This window comes from Aotus nancymaae, unplaced genomic scaffold (assembly GCF_030222135.1).
Source record: "Aotus nancymaae isolate 86718 unplaced genomic scaffold, 86718_ANA_hifiasm-v0.15.2.pri h1tg000022l_1, whole genome shotgun sequence".
Classification (NCBI taxonomy): domain Eukaryota; kingdom Metazoa; phylum Chordata; class Mammalia; order Primates; family Aotidae; genus Aotus; species Aotus nancymaae.
Window position 1 is genome coordinate 17,709,953 of NW_026988435.1, and position 23,540 is coordinate 17,733,492.

Sequence of the window (23,540 nt, forward strand, 5' to 3'; positions counted from 1 at the left end):
AGGGGATAAGGGAAAGGGAAAAGACAAAACGGACACAAGAATTACTGAGTTGAGAAGTTTCATGTATTTACTACGATAGCCTCTGACTGAAGAGTCAGATAAAAAGACCATGAGAGAGCCAAGAGGAAATGTTTCCAAGTAGGTAGTTGGGTATCCTGATCTGGAGCTCAGAAATTGGGTCCAGGAGAGAGTTACACATTTGAGAGTTATCTGTTTAGGGAAGGCACTTGAAGCTGTGATTGTCTAGGGAGAAAATACAGAATAAGAGATTAAAAGAACTCACAATAAGTCTAGAGGAACAATTGTTTAAAGATTAGGTGAAGGAGAATTACGTCTAAAAAAAAAAAAAAAAAAAAACAAGTTGCCAGAGAAGAAGGAAAATCCTTAGAGTGCCAAGCATGGAGCACCCTGCATGGTCCATAATAAGCATTATATAAGTGTCATCTAGGAGTGATACTGACAACATAACATAGACTAATAGAGCATAATATAGAACAGTGTAGGAAGGATAATACAGGATGAGCAGCACGTACTTCATGGTTATCTCTCCTAGCTAATAAATTATCTGAAACGCAGGAGGAGTCTGGGAACCCCTGCTCATCTTGCCTCACTGCCTAGGATACTCTCTTTATTTCTCTTTTTCTTGCTCTATTGGCTTCTGGCCAAGACTAAGCTTTTTAAAGACATTGCATGGTGTCTCATCCCAAGACCCATCCTGATCAGGGCTAAGATGCAGACAGACTAGTTAAGGGAACAGTTTAGCAAGAAGTAAGGAAGCAAGCAATGACTCCTTCATCACTAACTCTCAGTATAAGACAGTGTCACCAAATAAAGCCATGTCCTCACCTCTCCAATGAACTTGAAACATCAAAAAAAAAAATCCAATCCCACTCTTTTATGTCTCATAGACTATGTCCTGTGAGAGTCATCTCCTCAGACCTTGAGAATTAATTTCTGCCACATGAAGTTGTACCACTGTCTGGAGGGACAGGGAAGTACAAGAGGATGCTGTGTGACACAATAAACCAGCGTACAGGTAGACTAGGGGAACATGGATTTCCGATTGATCTCTACAGTCAAAACTGAATAAACTTCATAGGCCACCCTTCCTTTGTGGTTAAAGACCATTCAGGGACAGGCAAACACGTCCTCTGAAAAGTTGGGTTTGTGGACCAAAAGGTCTGTGTTGGAACTACTCAGTCTTTTCACTGTGGCCCCGAAGCAGCCATAGACAATATGCTAATAAGTAAGCACAGCTGTGCACCAAGAAAATGTTGTTTACTAAATCAGGGGGTGAACCAGAGTTGGCTCAGGGACCCTTGTTTCCCCACACCCTGGTCTATAATATCGTTAGTCCCTTCATAGACTTCAGATGCTGTGCTACATCAGATTTTGTAGACTGGTGTGGAGGTAACTAAAAACTATATTTAATATTGCTTCCATGTACCACTATATACCCCATTGCAAACAATAGTTTACAAATGAATTTTGTAAACTTAGTCAACTCACAGAGGGCATCCTGTATTACCCATACAGAATTAACTTTATTAATATAGATTTAAGGGAAAAATAAGCCTGTATATAAAATGTCATTCCTTACATTTCCTGTAAATTCCTGTAAACACCACTGCTCTAGCTTGACTATACAAATGACTTTTATAATCCTCTCTTTGCCCTTATTTTTACTATGTTTATAAACAAGGCAAAAGTGTCAAAACAAATATCAAAGACTTTATTTCAAATTGCTAAAAAAAAGTTAGAGGCATAGAGTATGCACATTGTATGCTGCAGATAACATTGTTCTGCCTAGTTTTGCTAAATATTTATAGTTACATCAATATCCAACATAAGTCACAAATCTGTGCCCTTAATTCCAGGATGTGGAATTCAAGGCTGTCCCTATAAACGATGACTGCCTGAATTTTTACCCTGGAGACAGAGAAACATCAGTGTAAAGCAACATACGTATGTTATGGAATCTTTCTTGTAGGCTTCCTTATAGACTGACAGACTTTGCTGGGATTTGAAAAGAATAAAAAATAGCCTCCCTGGATTTAACACTGTCAACACTTTCTCTGGGCCTGGCAAGGATTGAAGTCAACCAGCCTGCCCCTTTTCATCACTGACTAGCCTTTCCCTTTTAGGGAGCCAATTATAGATTCTTTGTTCCTTAATTCAACTCACATTTATTGAACAGTATGAGCCAAACATTGAGCTAGATGCTGGGAACACAGGATGAAAGTAAGACAGATTCTGCCTTGGGAGGGCTCAGAGTCCAGCAACTATGCCATTTCAGGCATAATGTGCAAGTAGGGTCATCACTAAAAGCTGAGAAGAGAGACTTAATTTAATATAAATCAATAATTACTTATATCTATTTTTTAACTACGAGTGACTTCAACAATTAGTTAGAAAACTATCCTGTAGAGCATATAAAATGTTTAGCTTTTCCTCATTAGTATTTACTCCTTCATAAATATTTGTTAAATGAATAGATTCTTATATCCTTTCTCCATTGTGGATGATCATAACCCCTTTATCAAAGGATACATTCTTGAAATCTTCTTTGTTTTCACATCTAATCAAATCCCATTGATTTATTTTGCAAGATTTCCCACATGCAACTGTCCTATCCATTAACATTGTAATTGAGGATATCATCACCTCTCAAACATTAAGTAGTTGTTTGCTGGAACCAGCTCATGCTAGATATCAAGAGCCAATTGCCAAATGCTGAGTTATTTTGTGAGTGTGCTGTTGCATTATATACATTTCTAATTGATTCTAAAGCTGAAAAGTTTCCAGTTTAAAGTGTATAATTAATATAAGGATGAGAAATAGTTACAGCAGATCACATATAAAATTTAATGATAATAAACTTACTGGGAAAAGAATAAGCAGATTGGGATGCAACTTGATTTGGGAAACCATGGCTAGACTGCAAATGCAGATGACATACAGACACAGAAGTTTGGCACAAATCAATGACAGAATTTTGAGATAATCAACTAGCCATATGAAATGTAAAATAAAGGGTGTTATACATATATTAGTCTGCTTGGGTTTCTATAACAAAATACCTTAGACTGGGCAATTTATGAATAACAGAAATTTATTTCTTACACTTCTGGAGGTTGGAAAGACCAAGACTGAGTTGCCAGCAACGTCCAGTGAGGGCATGCTTCCTGTGAGATGGTGCCCTCCTATGACGCGAGGAGCAAGGCAGCTCTCTGGGGCCTCTTTATGAGGCCACTAATCATGTAAAAAGCCCCACTTCCTAATCTAATATCATCATCTTGTGGCTTAGGATTCCAATATAAGAATTTTGAGGGAAAACAAACATTCAGACTTAGCCACATATTTTACTATTATTTGTAAATTGTGTGTTCCATATCCTATCGAGAAAATTTTTAATACATTAATATGGACACACATATATTTATTTTGGAGAGCTAGTTGGTAAACATTTACCAGTACACCTCTGAGCAATAGCCACTCCTTGCTAAAACACACAAAGATATACAAAAACAATGCCAACAATGAACTTCAAAGGATGCCAAAGTAAACATTTTATTATCTAAGGCTTTCCACAAAGCTTCCACAACTTCATGTAGACCTTTAGCTCTCCTCACCCTTCTAGTCACCATTTAGAAAGCCTTTCTCACAGGATCCAATCTTTAGTACTCATACCACTCCCTCTGTCAGAATTGCCCTGATCCTCTAAGAGTCGGTTGAAGTCCCTCCTTCTCCACAGAACTGATTGCAACCCAGTAATCACTCTTGGCTTGGGTTTCTAGCTATCATTCAGTGTCTATGCCACGTTTCCAGCGATAGGATTACATGAAACATATTGAACATTGTCCATTGCACTAAAGCCTCACCTGATCTAACCTCGTGGTCACAGCAGAGTGGGCCAGGGGCTCCCACTCTTGCTCTCTACCATGCTGATCCAGATTCTCTCTCTTGAGATACAGAAATGATTAGCAGTCATTAGTGAGTACCGTAACTAAGAGACCATGAAGGTGTGATTTGTATGGGGCCATTTTAAACCACAAGTAGGATAAAGAGGATCAACATGCAGAGAAAAAGCGGTGCAGACAGATCGCTGTGCTCTTTAGGGAAGATCACAACCTTGTTTTTCAACTTTCTAGGTCTGATTCTCATGAACTTCCTTTACGGTACTTGAATATCATGAAATAAGGAGCACATGTTTGCAAAACAAAACAAAACAAAAACCCCTGCTTTTTACATGAGCAATTTTGAACTGTTTTCTATTACTTACAGCCCAAAGATCCATGGACAGAACAAAACTGCAAAGTTCTTTGCTCTCTATACTGCCTGGGATTCCCTCAGAGACCAGCAAAATACGATTTTGATGATTAGTTGATTATATAAAGGAAGAATTTCCAATCAAGTCTGAGGAAGGGAAGAAATCTCATTTTACTTGTCTTCATTTTGAATCTGTGTTTTCTGACCAGTTGGGTACCAGTGGGGGCTATAATAATGGCTTAAAAATATGTGTCATGGCCTGGTAAAGCAAGTCAGGTGCATTTATGGGATGGAATACAATGTAGCTCCTGGCCTATTACCAGAATCAGTAAATTGAGAAATAAAAGGTAATAGAGAGACTGAATTCGTGAGCTTCCACATTTCCACATTCAAGAGTAACCGGGAATACTTTTAAATGGATACTTTGGATAAACGTAGCTGATTTGCTTCATGATAGGATATGACACTGAAATTTGCTCTTTTTTGTCCTGTTTGTAAAATTATCAAATTATGGAAATAAAAAATTGTATGTATGATAATTGCTTAGCTGATATAACTTTAGATTAGCATTAACTATTCCCTTAGTTCTAATCTAAAAATAAATCAAAATTCTATAGTATGGTTCTGACTTTCTCTTCAATAAACTTTTTTAAAACTCAAACTCTATGAGTTTTGACAGAAAAAAATGCATTTCTCTTATACTGTTATTTTGAAAATATTCACACTAAAACTTTTTGATGTCATGGATATGTGCATTATCCAATTTAGTCTTGGCATGCGATATATCAACATGACTACTAATACAAGTATTTCTTCTTATGTGATTTTGCCCAGCCATAGCAAAAACATAAAAATTAATTAAAAGCTATTTAAAATAAGCACCATTCTAAAAGCATCCAAAGGAACATTGACAATAAAATATTACCCAAGTTTTGCTGTGAATACCTCAAACATAAAATATTTCCTTTTTATGTATTACAAACCAGATAATTTTGACACTCTATCCTCATTAACTTCAGTAACAAATAAAATCACATACTTCCTATAGTTTCAAGGAGAAAAGAGATCAGTTTTCTAAATTAATAAAAATAAGGAGTACTCCTTATTAAAAAGCATAAAAATTTCAAAAATAGCACTAAAACAATGTATTTCAAGACTTTGTTTATAATGATCTTTATTAAAAAGGTAACATCTGTCTTGTTGTGCTTTCTTAGTAAGTCAGAATTTTTTTTTGTTCCTGGAATGAGATATCACAGTAAGAATTCAATAAGATAAATGCCACATTTTTAATGAAAAACCAGCTCAGCTCAACTCTGTGAAAAGAAATGGCTAATCGTTGCCTGTAAGGTTAAAAACGAAACATAAAATTAATCTTTTTATATCAAGGATCAATGCAATCTGAATAGTCAAAATTATTTCTCCTTATTAACCATATCTTTAATGATTTATTGCATTCTTTATTGATGGTTTAAATTATTCTAGTAAGATAATTAGCAGTCTTTGCAAACACAATGAAGCTGACTAAATGATTCAGGTGAGATGAGTCAGCAATGTACCAGGTGCAGAAACTGCAAGCTTTGCAGTTGGGAAAATTATGTTTTATGAATTAACGACTTGCTGTTATTTTCTTTCTTTTTCCCTGGCCAGTGGGAGCCAGAAGGCCATTCACTCCAGGAAATCAACTAGCGTCCAGGAAAGGCAGCCTTTCTTTCCTCTGGGATTGAAATCTCTTGTACCCTCACCCACTCATCCCAAACAGCAAATAATAATTGCAATAAGTCCTTTGTGTGCATAGGAGTTCAAATCCTAGGTCTACCACTTATGAGACACATTAACTTCAGCAAATTATTTAAGTTCACTTGAATTTCTTCAGTTATAGAGAGAAAAATTGCACCCATTTAAAGAGTATGGTGAGAATTAAATGAAATAATACACCAAGTGCTTACAACACTGCCTAGCACATAATAAATAGAACACAGATTAGCTATTATTAATTTGGCCCTGTGTTTTCAGTAGCAAGCATTCTGTAGTCTGACAATGTTTCTGTCAGATACAACTTCAGGATCAGTTGCAAGGGTAGCCACTCTGTCTAATCCCAAATCCAGAGGTTTTCGTGTTAACCTCGTCCCTGTTCCAGTGCCTCCAGATGCCTACAAACAGGTTGCTCATATTTCACACATTCCATATGCCCTCTCCAGGAATCTGGCACACCTTCCATGCAGAAGTGTCAATTTTAGAGGTTTTAGCTCAATGTTAAATTAAAAATCTTAAAAGGGGTACGACTCTTGAGAGAGAACATAGAGTTCAAACATGTTCATCAGATTTTCAATACAAATTCTTACCTTATATGAACTTTGGAAGCAGAGTTAATCTTACTCGTATTTTTAATCTTTTTTTTTTTTTTACATTCAAACAGCTTTGTTGGGTTGAGGACTAGACCAAATTAGTAAATGATTTTAATTTTTGAGGTTGAATTATACATGGGTTTCTTTAGTCAAGAAAAATTTTCCTTCCTTCCTTCCTTTCTGTCTGCCTGCCTGCCTGCATTTCTTTTCCTGACCAAATGATATCAGTTATTCTTTTTAATTCTCAGGCTTTATGTACACACACACACACACACACACACACACGTGTGTATGTGTATATGTGTTTGTGTATGTGTATGTATTTACATTATACAAACTACATTCTAATAGGGTCTTTCCCCTTATGATCAAGAAAAAGAATTTCTACAACTTCAATTATCTATATAGTCCCATTGTTCAAATCTTTGTCTGTTACCTAAATCTCACCCCTGATTTCTGAACACTCTGAAGCATGTTAACCTGAATGACAATCAGGTACGTCCAATTCTGAATACAAAGTGGAACTCAGCTTCTTCACCCTCAAAACCTGCCCACCACGATGGGCCCTGTCTCTGTTCATGATTCCTCTATCCATCCTGTTGTTCAAGTCAGAAACCCACAAATTCTCCTTGATCAGTATTTCCCACACAACACAAAGCCGGCACTTGGAGTCCTTACTGCTCAATATCCCAAGTATTTCTAGAACGTGCTCACTTTCCTCCATTTCCACTGCCATCACCCTAGCCAAATCCACCTTTATTTTTTGTCTGGACAGCTGAATGACCTTTAAAATGATATTCTTGCTTTGCTCTCGCTTCCTTCCAATCCACCCTCAATATAGTAATCCCAAGAATCTTCGGAAAATATGAACTGAGTCATGCACTCTACTGCTTAAAATTCTTTCATGGTTTCTAATCACATCACGAATCATATTCAGAGGCTGGGCGCCATGGCTCACCCTGTAATCTCAGCACTGGGAGGCTGAGGCGGGCAGATCGTTTGAGGTCAGGAGTTGGAGGCCAGACTTGCCAACATGGTGAAAACCTGTCTCTACTAAAAATACAAAAATTAGCTGCACATGGTGGCACACGCCTGTAATCCCAGCTACCTGGCAGGCTGAGGCAGGAAAACTGTGTAGGAGACAGAAGATGCAGTGAGCCGAGATCGAGCCACTACACTTCACCCTGGGTGACAGAGAGAGACTCTGGGGGAAGCAAATCATATTTGAGTCATTGGCATGGTCTGCACACCTTTGCATGACATGACCTGACTGTTTCTGACCGCCCCATCCTCCTCACATCCAGTCTTCCAGTTCCTCTCACTGCTATACCACTGCGTATACACTTCTACCTTCCTGCTTATTAGCACTTTGTCCCTGTCTTTTACGGAGTATGGGTGACTTCATCTTTCACCTTGGCTCTAAGTTTATGTATCACCCCCTTAGAAAGAACATCCCGGGCCGGGCGCAGTGGCTCAAGCCTGTAATCCCAGCACTTTGGGAGGCTGAGGTGGGTGGATCACAAGGTCAAGAGATCGAGACCATCCTGGTCAACATGGTGAATCTCCATCTCTACTAAAAAGACAAAAATTAGCTGGGCATGGTGGCGCATGCCTGTAATCCCAGCTACTCAGGAGGCTGAGGCAGGAGAATTGCCTGAACCCAGGAGGCGGAGGTTGCGGTGAGCTGAGATCGTGCCATTGCACTCCAGCCTGGGTAACAAGAGCGAAACTCCGTCTCCAAAAAAAAAAAAAGAAAGAAAGAACATCCCTGGCCACCTTCTTCAAAAGAGGACATTCTCCCAAGTTATGTTTATTTTTTTTTCTTTTAATTTTACTCTGATTCTAAGAGATCAAACTACATTTTACCACATCATCTGTTTGCTTTTCTTAACATACTTCCAGCAATTTGCAATGTATATATTTAATTCTGTAATTGTTATCTATCTCCTCACTAATTCGAAGCTCCATAGAGCAAAGACCATTCAAGTCTTTTTTTTTTTGCCATTGCATCCCTGACAACTAACATACTGCTGGACACATAGTGAGAACTCAATAGATGGTTCTTAAGTGAATTAAAAATAATTCAATAGAGAAAATATTTACCAATCTGTTTGCCATTCACTCAAATATTAGCCATTGGTGAGAGTTTAGCTCACTCAAATTCTATGTCATATATGTGTATGATATATATATATGTGTTATATATGTGTTATATTATATATATGTTGTGTGTGTATATGATATATATCTTGTGTGTATGTATATAATATATATGTTGTGTATTGTGTATTGTGTATATGTTGTGATGTATATAGAATGCATCATATATGTCATGTATATCACATATATCATATATATGATATATATATGTTGTGTGTGTGTGTGTGAGCTGGAACAAAAGATATATACACACACACATATTTCTATATATATGTGTGTGTGTGTGTATATATATATATATATCTTTTGTTCCAGCTCACAATAATTGGGAGGGGATAGCTGTGTTGCCTTTTCTTAGGAGGATTTTAGAGCCAACGCCAAATACAGAAAGAAAACCATCTATTAGCTGAAGATGTCATACTATGGAAAGGCAAGGTTCAGGGAAGGCACTGAAAACCCTAAACTACACTGACAAAGTTTGCTTCCTCCAACTTTCCCCTCCAACCCTTCTCCTTATGACTTCACACACATATACGGGCATGCAGTGTTCATATACAAAAAAGAATTAACTCTGTATCTAAGAAAACTTCTCAGTATTTTCTCAAGTTGATGGAAACAATTTCATGGGAATAAAACAAACAAAAAGAAGAACAGACCCTTTATATTACCAGTTGAGGAAGCCTAGTTGCTATAGTAAATTAGAAATACATTTATATATAAGCCAAGTTTCAAGGTTTGGGATTATATTTAAATTTCAATCCTATTCTAAAGTGTAACATAAAACACTTTTATAAATTGTTGCTCATTTTTCAATCTCGATGGAATAGTCTCTAGAATTTCACATATATTGTACCTTATATCAAAATAAGAAAGCCAATAAGTATATATCCTCTGGGTAAAAGCTATACTTTGTAAAGACATCAGACCAATCATTGAGTAATTTAACACTCTGTTTGCTTACTCTTCTAAGGACATTTTAGGGTTTCCCCTCTCAATGTTTTGCTCATATCATCCTACTCACATCCTCACATTTCCTCTGCCTGTCCAAATTCTACCCATCTTTTAAATTTCATTTTAAATCCCAGTTCTTCTACAAAACCTTTTCTTATTGTCACTGCCTACAGTTATCCCAGAGTTACTATTTCTCTGGTTTAATATCTGTGCACGTTGTCACCTATATAATTTTAGATAATTTTTATTATTTTGCCTGTGCTACATCAGCTTTAATTCTACACTTAAAGAGCAATGTCAAGCTATTTTTCTGAGCATCAGTATCCTCATTTATAAAATAGGGGAAACAGGTAGAAACTCTCCAAGATATTTCCCAGTTCAAGAAAAAAACATGTTACTGAATCATTAATATAATAACATATTCATTCATTCAGCACTGAATTTAGCTCCTGTTATATGCCAATCATGTTAATAAGCACTATAGACACAAATATGTTATGACATTTACCCTGAAGGATACAGTAAGTCATGACGCTACCCTGGGAGAATTATTTTTTGGGAAGCATCAGGGTAGAGTTAGGGGTTTATGAAATCACATATGGTAGAATGTCCACACCTTGAATTATTTTAAATGTAAAATCTGCATAAACAATAGTGTAGTGCCTAAGTCTTCTTGTGAATATCAGCTGGGCACACTTAGTGTTCCAGGTGAGACTGTACAGATGAAAAGTAAGTGTTCCTGTCAGTAAATAGTGGTGAGGGACATTCTAGGCAGAAAAACCAGTAAGGACAAAGACACAGAATTAAGGAAGAATAAGATATTACGTAAAATTATAATACAATTGTATGAGGTTATATTTGGCCAAAACAGTTGAAAACTAGCAATTTCATACATTTCAACCTACTATAACTTTAACAATTGTTTATTTAAAAAGTTTACCTACACTATTCGTCATTCTGTATTTCATATTCATGGGAAGTTCTGCAATTACCTTAAAGCTCATGGCAGGAAAGGTCACCTCTTATAAAAGGTCATTGAGTTGAACATACTAGTTATACAACAAATATGCAATTAATATGACATGGTAATTCATTTAGTCTTTTAAATAAATTTATCTGTAAAGCATATTAAAAACTAAACAGTAAGATTAAAGAAATGTTGCTTCATAAGCTGGTGAAGTGTAGGGTCCTCATTTACATAAAATGTATTTTGATGCTTTTGGCCTAATGAGTAATGCGGGGAAAAAATAGTTATTTATATCAGCACAGCATTATGCTGCATCTGATCCCAGGAAATCTGTTTTATTAATCACTTAACTTCTAGATTGTACAACTCTGACTGCCATAGAAAATATAGTTACACTATATATGGGGTAAATAATGAAAAATAGTAATTTACATAGAAAACCAAAATATTGCTTTCCAGTGGTATATCGCCTCTAAAAGTGAGTAAAGTGTTTTATTTAAAGGGTGCTTGAGTATTCATAAAATGAGGGCACATTATTTTCTAAGCCTTCTACCCTTTTCTAAAAAGTCATATAATTATATAATCATAGGCTGACATATCCATGAAAAATAGGTGCAAATCACTGTGAGTGTCCAGGCAATGTTGCATGCTGAAGCAATAAAGATAGAACAATCCAACCAAGGGAGGTCAAATAAATGTAAAGAACACATTAGCTATGTTTTGCAGGAAAATATTAACATAATCATTTTAAATCCATGCTTGAAATGCAATTCTATTTAAATAAATCTGTGGTTCAATATCATTGAACTGACTCTAATTTATGAAACAGTAGTTTAGGAACAGATTGATTCCAGAGTCATATCTCAAGGGGATACAGCAAAGACATTTTTTAAAAACGGTGTCTTAAATGCCCACCATGTGCAACAATTTGTACCAGGAGCAGTCTGGGATGCAAAGATAACCATGAAATAATGATATGGAGGAGTGAAAAAGTACATATTAGCTATAAATGCCTTCTTAGCCTTCATGTCCATTTCTAGGCAAGATTCTCTGGACACCAGAAGATACAGTGAGCACAGGAGGGAAATGAAAGGTATAAAATGTCAAAAGGAATCGCTAATCCCTTGTCTTATTCTACACCAACTTGATTTTGCCTTCAGGTACGGTTCCATAAAACTAAATAGGATGCTTATGCAGTTAGACTGACATTGCAATTAGGTAAATGGCTTCTTGACTTTTGTGCTAATCTGCCGATGTTGGCATTTTCTAGGGTGCTGCCTCAGCATTCAAAATTGTCAGAAGAGTATAAAGCAAAGTGCCCATTAAATGCAAGAATACAAATCAGCACATGAATCTAATTTTTCATGATATTATGTCTTTTCATTTGAATAAATTTTGAGGAACTCTAAGTTACAGAAATCTAAATTAATACCATTTTAGTGTATAAAAGGAAATAACATTTTTAGACAGCAGATCTTGTTTTTTCAACTTACAATTATTTCAGGCTGATAGACTTTGTTTGTTCATTATAATAAAATTTCTACCATATCTCCAGAAAACAAGACACCCAATGGATTACTGTTAAACGCTATTTACCTATTTTTGTTTATCTAGTTCTATCTACTTATCACTTTCCCTTTTTAAAAATCTACTGCAATTAACATGTTTATGGAGTTTTTAACACTATTATGCTCACTGAAGATGCTCACTAGTTCAATGCTTTAGATGATTAAAGTTCTGTGATCCAATAAAAAAGTGCACCCATAAAGAATTTTCCCGAAATTACACAACAAAAGTTTGTGGAGTTTTTTTCCTACTTATTCCTATGGTATTGTATGAGCTAATTCTTATGAAGCATTAATCCCCTGTGATTATGGAAATATTCTTACATACAAATTTATACTGATGCTGCTGCATCACCCTCTGTTAACCAATATTGACAACATAATGTTGAAGACGGCAATAGAAAAATAAATGCTACACAAGGTCAGATTTTAGTAAAACAAAAGAACACATAAAAATGAAACTTCTCTGGATACTTTTCATGATGTAAATATTAGTGGGATAGATAAGCATATAAAACACAAATATATCAAAATAACATTTTAGAAACCAGATAATACTAAAAATGTATACAAGAAAATAATTGTCCTGTGACAGTTCCAGACACATCGAATGAATAAAATAATTCTGTTTTACAGATTACAAAGCTAAGGCTCAGAGGGATTAAAGAGCATGCCCAAACCTCAAAAGATGGTGCAGGCCAACTTCGATTTCTGATGTGATATTTCCAATGTGACAGGAAAGACTATGATGTCTTTCCCTTCCATGTTATACATTCTTGTAGACAATTTTCAGGTAATACAGAGAGACTGAGCAGGGAGAAGAGGTGAGTTGGAAACTGTTAAGGGAGGATGGGGAACACATAATCACGTACTAAAAGCAAACTGTCAATGTAGGGGAAAGTGTGTGCAAATCTACTTTATAGAGTGCAATGATATAACATTTGATAAGGGAAACATTCTAGAATGCCTCATTTTCCAAATTTATCTCTCCAGATCGTTTCAATTCTTCCTGGTAAAAAGGCGTCTCCAAATCAGCAGTCTGGTAGCCTGAAAGGAGCTTCAAGCACTCCACGAGTTAACTAACGGCACACATTTTCTATATGAGTATCTGACCAGTTTGATTTACTTTTTCGAACTGAATCAGAGTGACAGACAACACATTTGGTAAACCTTCGAGCCTGTCTGTTTGGCAGAAATCATTAGAGGAGCAGGTGGCTTTCATTCTGCTGGACGTTTCCCAATTGTACAGCTGCTAAATGGGAAGTAAAGAGAGCAACCACTCCCAGAAGGATGTGTGCCCAGGAAATTTGGCCTGATTGGTAGAGCCAGTCCCTTGAAATGGGAAGGCTTTCTTCTGAATAGCAAGAGAAAGCCCCACATCTACCTTATTTTATTTCATTTTATTTTATGAGACACAACCATATGTACCATATGCATACACATATTCAGGATTTTTAGAAAAAAGTTACAAATAGATGATAATGACTTTTCCAAACATATTTATTTAATTAACAAAAACATAGTCTGGAAAATATTTACCTTAAATATTTACTTAATACAACTCCTTTGAAATGAAAATTCATGGAACCACTATAGACTGAGACCACTCTTTCATTTTATGACCATCTCTGCCATCTTACTGAAGTCATTTTTTAAAGTTAAAATATTAAAGAATTTTTTTTTTTTAATGTTGAGGGGAATGTTATGAATACTTACATTAAACCTACACCAATGGTTTTCAGGTATTTGATATTAAACAATTATCCTGGATACTCCTTTATAATGCAAATTGCCTCACCCTGTTTCCTGAAACTTCGATTCAGAAGGCATGGTGTTGAGCAGAGTAATCTTAACTTTTCCCTATTCCTATGACACTCATTTTCAGGAATACAATATGATGATCACACTTGAAAAATATCAGCCTAGGGAAGCACCTCAAAAACATCAGGCTTTTCTAGCTTAGAAATAAATTCATTGTTGAGAATTTCTTCAGTTTATTTCCTTTTTAACACATATCCATTTATTTATAATGGCAGAATTTATATTAAACTCTACTTCGTGAAATAAAGCTTTCAATCCACAACTGTAAGGTTTCCAAGCAATGTATACTATAGCCTTAATATTTATTGTCGTAGTAAGTAGCACATAATATTTTTACATAGGGTAACGAGTTTTGCTGCAGAAGGTAGAAGCAGAAAGTGCTGAAAATTGAGTTGATCATACCACACAGAGTTCCATTTCCTGTCACTACACTATCATTTAATATTTATGCTCATGTACCACTTTTCCTTCTTTATTCAGTTTTCATAGTAATATATATCTTCATGTTCAATTTGTTTTATTATTCCTCTGCTTATCACATGAGAATGTTTACAGATAACACTCTTTATGCCTCAGTTTTCTTATCTCTACCAAGAGCATGATAGTAGTACTACCATTAAAGTGATGATTAAATGAGATATACATGTGAAACACTTAACTATTTCAATACATGATAGTTATTGCTAATAACATTTATTATTACTCTACTAGATAGGTCAATGTATCTCTGTAAGCTGACAAAATATAATTTAAGGTTTTCTATGATAGGACATTACTAAAACCAGACATCAGTTTATGTTGCCTTGGGCCTTTATGGTATCTGTCTCTCTGCTTCTAAAATAAATTGAAACAATAAATAGTGAGAAACTATTATTTTTCAAGAGGAGGCCTGGGACAGTTACTCCTTCAGAGTCTCCAGAAGGAACCAAACCTTGATTTCTGACTTCTGGCCTCTTGAACGAAGATGGAATACATTTGTTTTAAGCCACTCAGTTTATACTAATTTTTAATGGCAACTCTAGGAAACAAATCATTATTCCTTTCTTCCAATTGCAACTGTAACTTTTGCACATATAAATAGCTCTTCCTTCATCATCTGCGGTATATGAGAAGTGACAACTTTAATCTTTTTAAATTCCTTAACAATTTTTTCTAGGTGCTCCCATAGTTTATAGTTTTTAAAAATCCTACAACAGCAAACATTGTATTCTCTCTAGTTCTGTGCTTTAAATGTCTCTCTCCATCATACTATTAGTTCTTGGAAAAGGCAGGTTGGGCCTTTCCTTTCTACATCTCATAACTCCTAGTGAAATGGAGATTTCAGTAAGCTATCTGTCATATGAAGGTATGAATCACATTACTTTTCTTTGTGGCTCCTAAAAAGATTTGGTGTTAAACGATATTTGGGATAGTGATTCTCCAAGGGAAAAAGAAAGAAAATGACAAAATATAATACAATTATGAACAAATTATAAATTATAAAGTCCAGCAAATGTAGTCCATTTTATAATATCTTTGGTAAATTGAGCCACGATTAATTTTAAAAACTTATAATTTTAAAAATTACCATTTATAACCACAATAGAAATACACACTTGATTGGAAAATGTATATATCTAATATGTTACAGAGTGTGATTTGACGATAAGAACATCCTCTAAAAAATGAGGAGAAGCTGACTTAGAAGTACCAAGAAAACTTTTGCTCAACCACAGTACCCATCCATGCTATACACAGTGGTATCAATTTGAAGAAAAACAAGAGGCACCAAAAAGGCTGCTGTGACCTTTCACATACTTTTCTGCAGGTAAAAAAATATAAAGATGTTACTTTCAGTGGCTACTAAAATTGTTCAAAGTAAGATATTTTTAAGTTATCACTTGAGGCAACAAGGCTTATTTATTAGTTTAGTTTATATATTCATTCATTCATTCCTCTTTTGATCTTCTGTCAAAGAGACTTTAATCAATAATAAAGTCCTTCATCCAGTAAAAATATAAGAACTTAAAAAAGAAAACTAAAAAAAAAAAAAAAAAAAACATAAAATGAGAAACTTTTAAATACATTAATAATAAAGGAATATATTTGGCATACCTATATATTAAATTTAGGTCTATGTTTCCAGAAAAAAACCTTGCCTTAAGTATGCATAATCTCACAATAAAAACTGATAATACAGTCACATGATAACTATTCATCATTGATAACATTTGTGAGTACAAAAACACTATGATAGTATAATGAGAAAACAGAAGAAAACCTCATAGCATTTAATAATACTCTTTAGTTTGCTAAAAAAAAATGTTTACTAATTTTTAAGATTGTTAGTGTATATTGAATCCATAGACTGAAGAGGTACAAATCAATGGAATCTTTGCGGATTGATCAAATAGGCATTCTTTCTGACATTAAATGGTCTTGGTGTATAATTAATGACTTTGACAATGCAAGAAGAAGCTTGATGCATTTGTTATGTGTATTTTATTGAAGTTCTTGGAAATCTTAAAGCTATATCATTTTCCACTGGGCACATATGAAAGAAAAGCATCTCTTCAAGTAAACTGTTCCTTTTCTTTATGCTGTATTACTTAATCACTTTTTCCTAAACATCCTTCCAAGCTTCCAGTTTTTCTTTATCAAAGGATTGATCATGTGTGAATATATAACAAGGAAGTATGCCTGGCACATCTTATAACTTACAAAAAATTACTTTAACCCCCCCCAAAAAGTGTGGTTACCCTGATACCCTGCATTAAAATAATGGAAACCTTGATTTTGCTAGGTATATAATGACTTTGCCCTTTTGCAGTCAATATCCTTTACATCAAATTGCACCTAAATATTGCTAGTTTTCTTGATTTTTCTTTTGTTGAGTTCAGATGGTAAAATCAACGTTGATTAGAAGACAGGAAAGTTGTCAAAGAAACAAATCCTAGACTTTATAGTAGCTCAAAATTACCTAGTATCCAACATGTACATAATGTCTCATTCTCAGCAATCTAAATCTTGACAAACCAAATCAAAATGTAACTTTTACTCCAAACAGCAACCTCATAGTCACTGTTATTTTTTCTCTTACTTTCAAAATACTGTAAAAGTTCTACTTAAAAACTTACTAGGATGTATTCCCTACTTTCAGCATCAGCATCTATTGCCCTTTTTGATAGTAGCAGGAGGCAGATGAATTTCTTTTTCTTTCTTTTTTTTTTTTTTTTGAGATGGAGTCTTGTTCTGTCACCCAGGCTAGAGTACAGTGGTGTGATCTTGGCTCACTGCAACCTCTGCCTACTGAGTTCAAATGATTCTCCTGCCTCAGCCTCCCAAGTAGCTGGGATTACAGGTGCCTGCCACAGTGCCCGGCTAATTTTTATATTTTTAGTAGAGATGAGGTTTCACCATCTTGGCCAGGCTGGTCTCGAACTCCTCACCTCATGATCCACCCACCTTCCTCTCCCAAAATGCAGGAATTACAGGCTTGAGCCACTGTGTTTGGCTGAGGCAGATAAATTTCTAGGCAGACACGGATGGGTCCCAGTGAAATCCGACCTCAAGCCAAAGACAGCTTAAAGCCTGAAAACTGAACTTACAGTTCTGAGGAGAGTCCACTACCACAGTGAGAACTTCCTCAATGCCTTTTAGCCAACTGAATGGTGCTTTTTCCAGGTCCGCCCATTGACCAGTTAGCATGCATTCCCTCATTCTGAGCCCATAAAATTCCCAGACTCAGGCACACATTGGACTGCCCACTTTTGAGCCCCCCTCTCACACAGAGGGCCACCATTGTCAAGAACGTTTCTCTCACTCAATAAAATTGTTCCCTGCCTTGTTCACTCTCCAGTGACTATGTAATCTCATTCTTCTTGGTCGTGGGAAAAGAACAAGGAACCGCCAAACAGTAGGTACAAAAAGAACTGTAACACTGTAACCCTCCCTCTCACTCACCAAGCAACGGTGTGTGTGGGGGGTAACCTCTGGACACCACGTGTTCCCATTCACTGAGCCACAGGCAGTGGGGACTAACAAACTGTAACACGAATGAGATGTAACCTGCCCCCCTGTTTGCCGCACTGCAGGCCACAGGTATAACATTTCTGGGGGGCTCAAACCTGGAGACTCCCTGGCCAAGAGTCATAAAACCCCTAGGTCTCTGTGGTTACTGGCAGCTCTGAGTTTTTGTGTGCCACTGCGTTCCGCTCATCCAGATGCTGGTGCCCAAAGCAAAAATCTCTTTTGGCACACCCAGGTCAGCCATGGGCTGAGCACAGAGTCCCTGTGCACACATGAGATTTGGGCTGGTAGTGCAAGCTGAGTGCAGCTCGCAGGGCCAAGCCCGTGGAGCGAGCCCAGTAAGGAGCCCAGAGCCGAGTGAAGCCTGGACAGGGGCCCTGCCAGCCACAGAGATTTCCAGCTGGTGAAGTGGCACTGAAAGCATCCTGTGTCATTGTCACTTCCTTATTATATTTTGCCTGGACTATTGCAGAGGACACAGAATGATTTTCAACCTCCAATTTTGGCCAGTCTGTGCTCCATATAGCTACTGCGTTTCTCGCCAAAACACAGACAGACACACTTATGTCACCATTGATGTTTACAGAAAAATATCCACACCCCTTAGAACAATTATTCATTCACTATAACCCTTATCTATTTTCTCAGGCTTAACTCCTGTGTCTTCTTTTATTTCCGTAATTTCAATGCCTTAAGACTGCTTTTCACACCACCCAGACAAAGTTGAGCATTTGCTCTTCTGTTCTCCTATAACACTGTTTATTTCCCTATTTCATCATTTACAAACATCTGACATTAATTATGGTAATAGCAAACATATGCCCTGAATATTTCTGGATGTCCCAAATGTTAATATTCTTTCCTGTTGTTGGACCATGGGTGGAGTGATCAGTCCTCAAAATACCTTAGGGCTTGTTCCACCAGATGGGCAGCTCCCTGAAGGCAGGGGTGGAGTCTTAATAATCTTCATGAGCACTCAATACTTCATTGTTTAATTAAACAAATCTGGAAAAGGAATTCTCTATTTATATAAATTGACTATAACAGGAGCCATATGCAATGGATTAAGACTCCAGCAACACTGTCTGGAAATCTGTTCTCTTTTAGCATAATTCATTGTTTCTCTACCAAACAATGTTTGCCAACGCTCCAACTTATTTTCCAAACATTAATGTGAAATAATGAATGCATCATGAACTGCACACTACAACGACCAAATATCTGGGATTATCTACCTCCTTTACCCATTATCTCCCTTCTCTCATAATAATGATGATCTGTCTGTGTGCCTACATTACAGTAACTTCTACACTTGTGCCTAGCTCCCATCTCGTTTTGCCTGCTCAAGTGCATTGCTTCAGCAATTTTCCTCCTCTGTTGTCATTATTTTTTCTAACTAGATGATTCCCACAAGCATAGGGACATGCTTTTCCTTATTCTGTTTTAAAAACAAAACCTGTTATATCCACATTTCTCTCCAGATATTCTTCATTTTCCTTCTTCCCTGAACTGCAGGACACTGATGTGGTATGATTACCTGCTATCTCCACAGTCTCTTCTATCATTCTCTGTTGAATCTTCTGCAATAAAGACTTTCCCTGTACCACTCCAGGAAAATTGCTTTTATAAAGGTGACCCATAATGTCCACATTGCTGTTTCCAATAGTCGGTTCCTGTTACTCGTTTCTGTTACCTTAAGTAGCGTCTGACACAGTTGAGCATTCTATCCTTAAATACTTAGTTTACTTGGTTTTCTGCCTGCTAGCTATGTTTTTTTGTTGTTGTTGTTTTCCTCAGTCTCCTTTGCTAGGTCCTCTTCATCTTCCTAATCTTTAAAAATGAAGTCATCCAGGCTGGGCGCGGTAGCTCAAGCCTGTAATCCCAGCACTTTGGGAGGCCGAGGTTAGCTGGGCATGGTGGCGCATGCCTGTAATCCCAGCTACTCAGGAGGCTGAGGCAGGAGAATTGCCTGAACCCAGGAGGCGGAGGTTGCGGTGAGCCGAGATCGTGCCATTGCACTCCAGCCTGGGTAACGAGCGAAACTCCATCTCAAAAAAAAAAAAAAAAAAAAAAAAAAAAAAAAAAAAATTAAGTCATCCAAAGCTCAGTCTTGGGATCTTTTCTGTTTCTGCAGACTCCATCTGTAGACTTATCAAATCTCATGACTTAAATTACCACATGCATACAAAGATTCTAAATTTATATGTTGAAGCCATATCTCTTCTTTGGACTCATGCATCCAACTGCCTACATTACAGCTCCATCTTTAGATGTCAGATTGACCTGTCACATTTTACTTGCCAATAAAACCTACATCCCTCACCAGTCTTTTCATCTCAGTAAGTGGCAATTCTGTTCTTCCGGTTAGGCCAAAAAAGTGGAGTCATCCTTGACTCTCGTTCTTCCTTTATATCCTCACATAGAGTGACGTAATCCTCATGGTTTTGATATGAAAATACACCATCAATTACTTCTTCACTTCACCACTGATTCCACCTGGTTAGCTCTCAGCTAGATCACTGCAACTGATTTCTCTATTTCAGGTCTTGTCACCATGTGGGAAAGTCTCAACTAAACATCAAGATCATTTCAGTACGTCAGATCATGTTTCTTCTTCAAAACAAAACAAACAACAAACCTTTAAATAGATTCCTGTCTCACTTAGCAAAAGTCCCCAAAGAGACTACATGACCTGGCTTCTGCTCACCACTCTCAGTTCACCTCTTTCAAATTTGCAAGACTTAGTCCAATCAGGCTGTTCCATTCACACTGAACTCCTTGCTTTTCCTAATTTTAAGCCTTTGCACTTGCTCTTTCCTTTTTCTAGAAAATTTTCTGTCCCCACTTCCCATTCCTACATATCTGTTTCGTTTTTCTTTCTTAATTTTTACCCCCAACCCTTAGAGTTTCATCCTAAAACAGTATGTTTTCTTTATTTGCCTTGTTTATTGTCTATTATGTATCTACTTCCAGGAAGGAAGTTTCATGGAGATGTTTTGGTCTCTTTTGTTCCTTTCTGAATCCCCAGGGCCCAGAAGAATACTAGTCTCAAAGTCTGTACTTACTAGATATTTTTATTATTTTTATTTGTATTGTAGAGATGGGGTTGTGCTATATTGCTCAGTCTGGCTGGACTCAAGAGATCCTCTTGCCTCAGGCTTCCAAAGCACTGGGATTACAGGCATGAGCCACTGTGCCCAGCCCTCATTATTTTTTTTTTTAAATGAATGAATAGTGTTTAAAGAATCTGCAGCACTGACTCATCCCCAAATGTCAAAAGACATTAGCTAGGGTGGGAAAGGAACACATTGACTAGCCGAGCGCCCCAGGGCACAGACTGACTATCCATATAAAACAGAAAGTGTAGAGTCGGGCCCTAGTGAGCAGAGAGCCCTCAGGAAATGATTAGGGAAGCATTTTGGGGATCAGTCTTGGCAGGATGGGGCTCTAAGTTCTTTGCAAAGACTTTCAGATTTTTTAACTCAGAGAACTTTGATAGCCCAAGGCTTGGGTGTTCCAGGAACAAATACTTTCTGATTGAGATTCCATTCTCACCAGTTACTGAAATCAGAAAAGTAGATCAGATCAAGAGAATTAGTGACAGACAGCTGTACTCAGACTAGGGCTCTTTTCTACAGTGCCTTCAGTAGATCCTGACGACAGAGGGGCTCTAGAGTCTTTCTTTTTAACACACATTCCATCATGAAGCATATGCCGTTTGTCTTTTGCCACATGTGTGATAACACACTTAGTATACTGGCTTAGAGCTCCGCACCTCTGTCCGGTTTGTACTTGAAGTTTTCCAGCATGCAAGTTCCTTGGAACCCCTCTGGGCATCAATCTCCCAGTAGAATCTTGGTGTGAGTGGCAGTGACTGCTTTGTCCTTTTGTCAGGGATGTGGATTAAAGAACCTACAGATGTCTTTGGCCTGTTGGCCTCACTTTAATCAAATGATCATGTAAGCACTGCCTGGAAAGTACTTTTAAGGAGTTAGAATTCCATGCAAGTTAATAACTCTCCTCTTCTACATAGAAAACATGCCTGGAAGGTAGGAGGCTGTCACCTACACATTAATATGAATTTAGGTTGTTTTTCTAATAGCCAACTAAAATGGACAGCACTAAAATGGAGATTTAAAAGAGAGGAAGAGGAAAAATGTAATTTGAACATTTGAACGTGGTATGTCAGGTTGGGAAGGAAAAAATAAAGGATGAGAATATTTTTAATGTTTCAATGGTATAAAAACATTTCTTAAGTGGATAAAGAAAAATACCATGCTCGTCCCTGTCTTCTTTAGCTTTGTCCAGATCTCCTCCCCATAAACAGCCAGTATGATTGATTTCTTGTATGTCTTTCCAAATAGAGTTTACACACATAAGCTAATATGCATAAATTTACATATATATGTATATATTCATTTCTCCATTTCTAAACAAATATTTTTAAATGGGGAAGTTCAGTTTAGCACCTTTATTCTTCTTCCTTAATAAAGTGTCGTGGTAACTTTACTGTAGCAAGGCATAGAGGATTTCCTCATTTTTCTATTATGGCTCAAAACAAACTGTATCATAATTTATTTAGCAAGTCGCCTGTTGACTTCATCCTTCTTAGGTTGATCCCTATCTTTCATTATTTAAAACAATGCCATAATGCAAAAGTTGACACATATAATGCTATTTTTTACACACACAAATTTATCTCAATTATAGATTTACAGCAGTGGAATTGCTGGGTGGAAGGCTGCAGGCATTTGTACTTTTAATAAATATTGCTAAGTTGTCCTCAGTAAAGGCTTTATTAATTTATGCTCTCACCATGTATGTATGAGTATGGAAGACATTTAGAATTACTTGGATAAGTATGGAATCAAGAGGGGGACTTTCTTCCTGGGCGGACAGTGGTGAATAGGCAAGAAGAGTTAGGTGAACCTAAAAATAATGTTATTTCTGCTCTGTGCTTATAAGAGATTACAAATTACAGGCCGGTTGTGGTGGCTTATGCCTGTAATCCCAGTATTTTGGGGAGGCTGAGGCAGGAGGAGGATTGTCTGAGCCCAGTAGTTTGAGACCAGCCTGAGCAAAATAGCAAGATCTTATCTCTGCAAAACATTTTTAAAAACATCTGCGAGTGGTGGTGCATGCCTATGGTCCCAGGTACATGGGAGGCTGAGGCAGGAAGATCCCTTGCGTCCAGGAGTTTAAGATTGCAGTGAGTTATGATCACACCACTGCACTCCAGCCTGGGGTGACAGAGTGAGAAGAAGAAGGAGGAGGAGGAGGAAGAAGAGGAGGAGGAGGAGGAGGAGGAGGAGGAGGAAGAGGAAGAAGGAGAAGGAGGAGAGGAAATTACAAATTATGGAACACTTTGCTGTGTGTAATGTACCATCTCTGTGAGTCAACCCATACCAGAAGCAATACAGGCCAAGAAAGTTTGCTATAGATTTTTCTAACGCA

The 23,540-nt window shown here is 36.9% G+C and overlaps 1 protein-coding gene across 27 annotated transcripts in view; it reads right to left on the reverse strand.

Moving 5' to 3' along the window:
- Nucleotides 1-23,540, reverse strand: part of ROBO2 (roundabout guidance receptor 2) — a 1,679,075-nt gene that overhangs the window by 215,249 nt on the left and 1,440,286 nt on the right. The gene's annotated exons all lie outside the window — the stretch shown is intronic.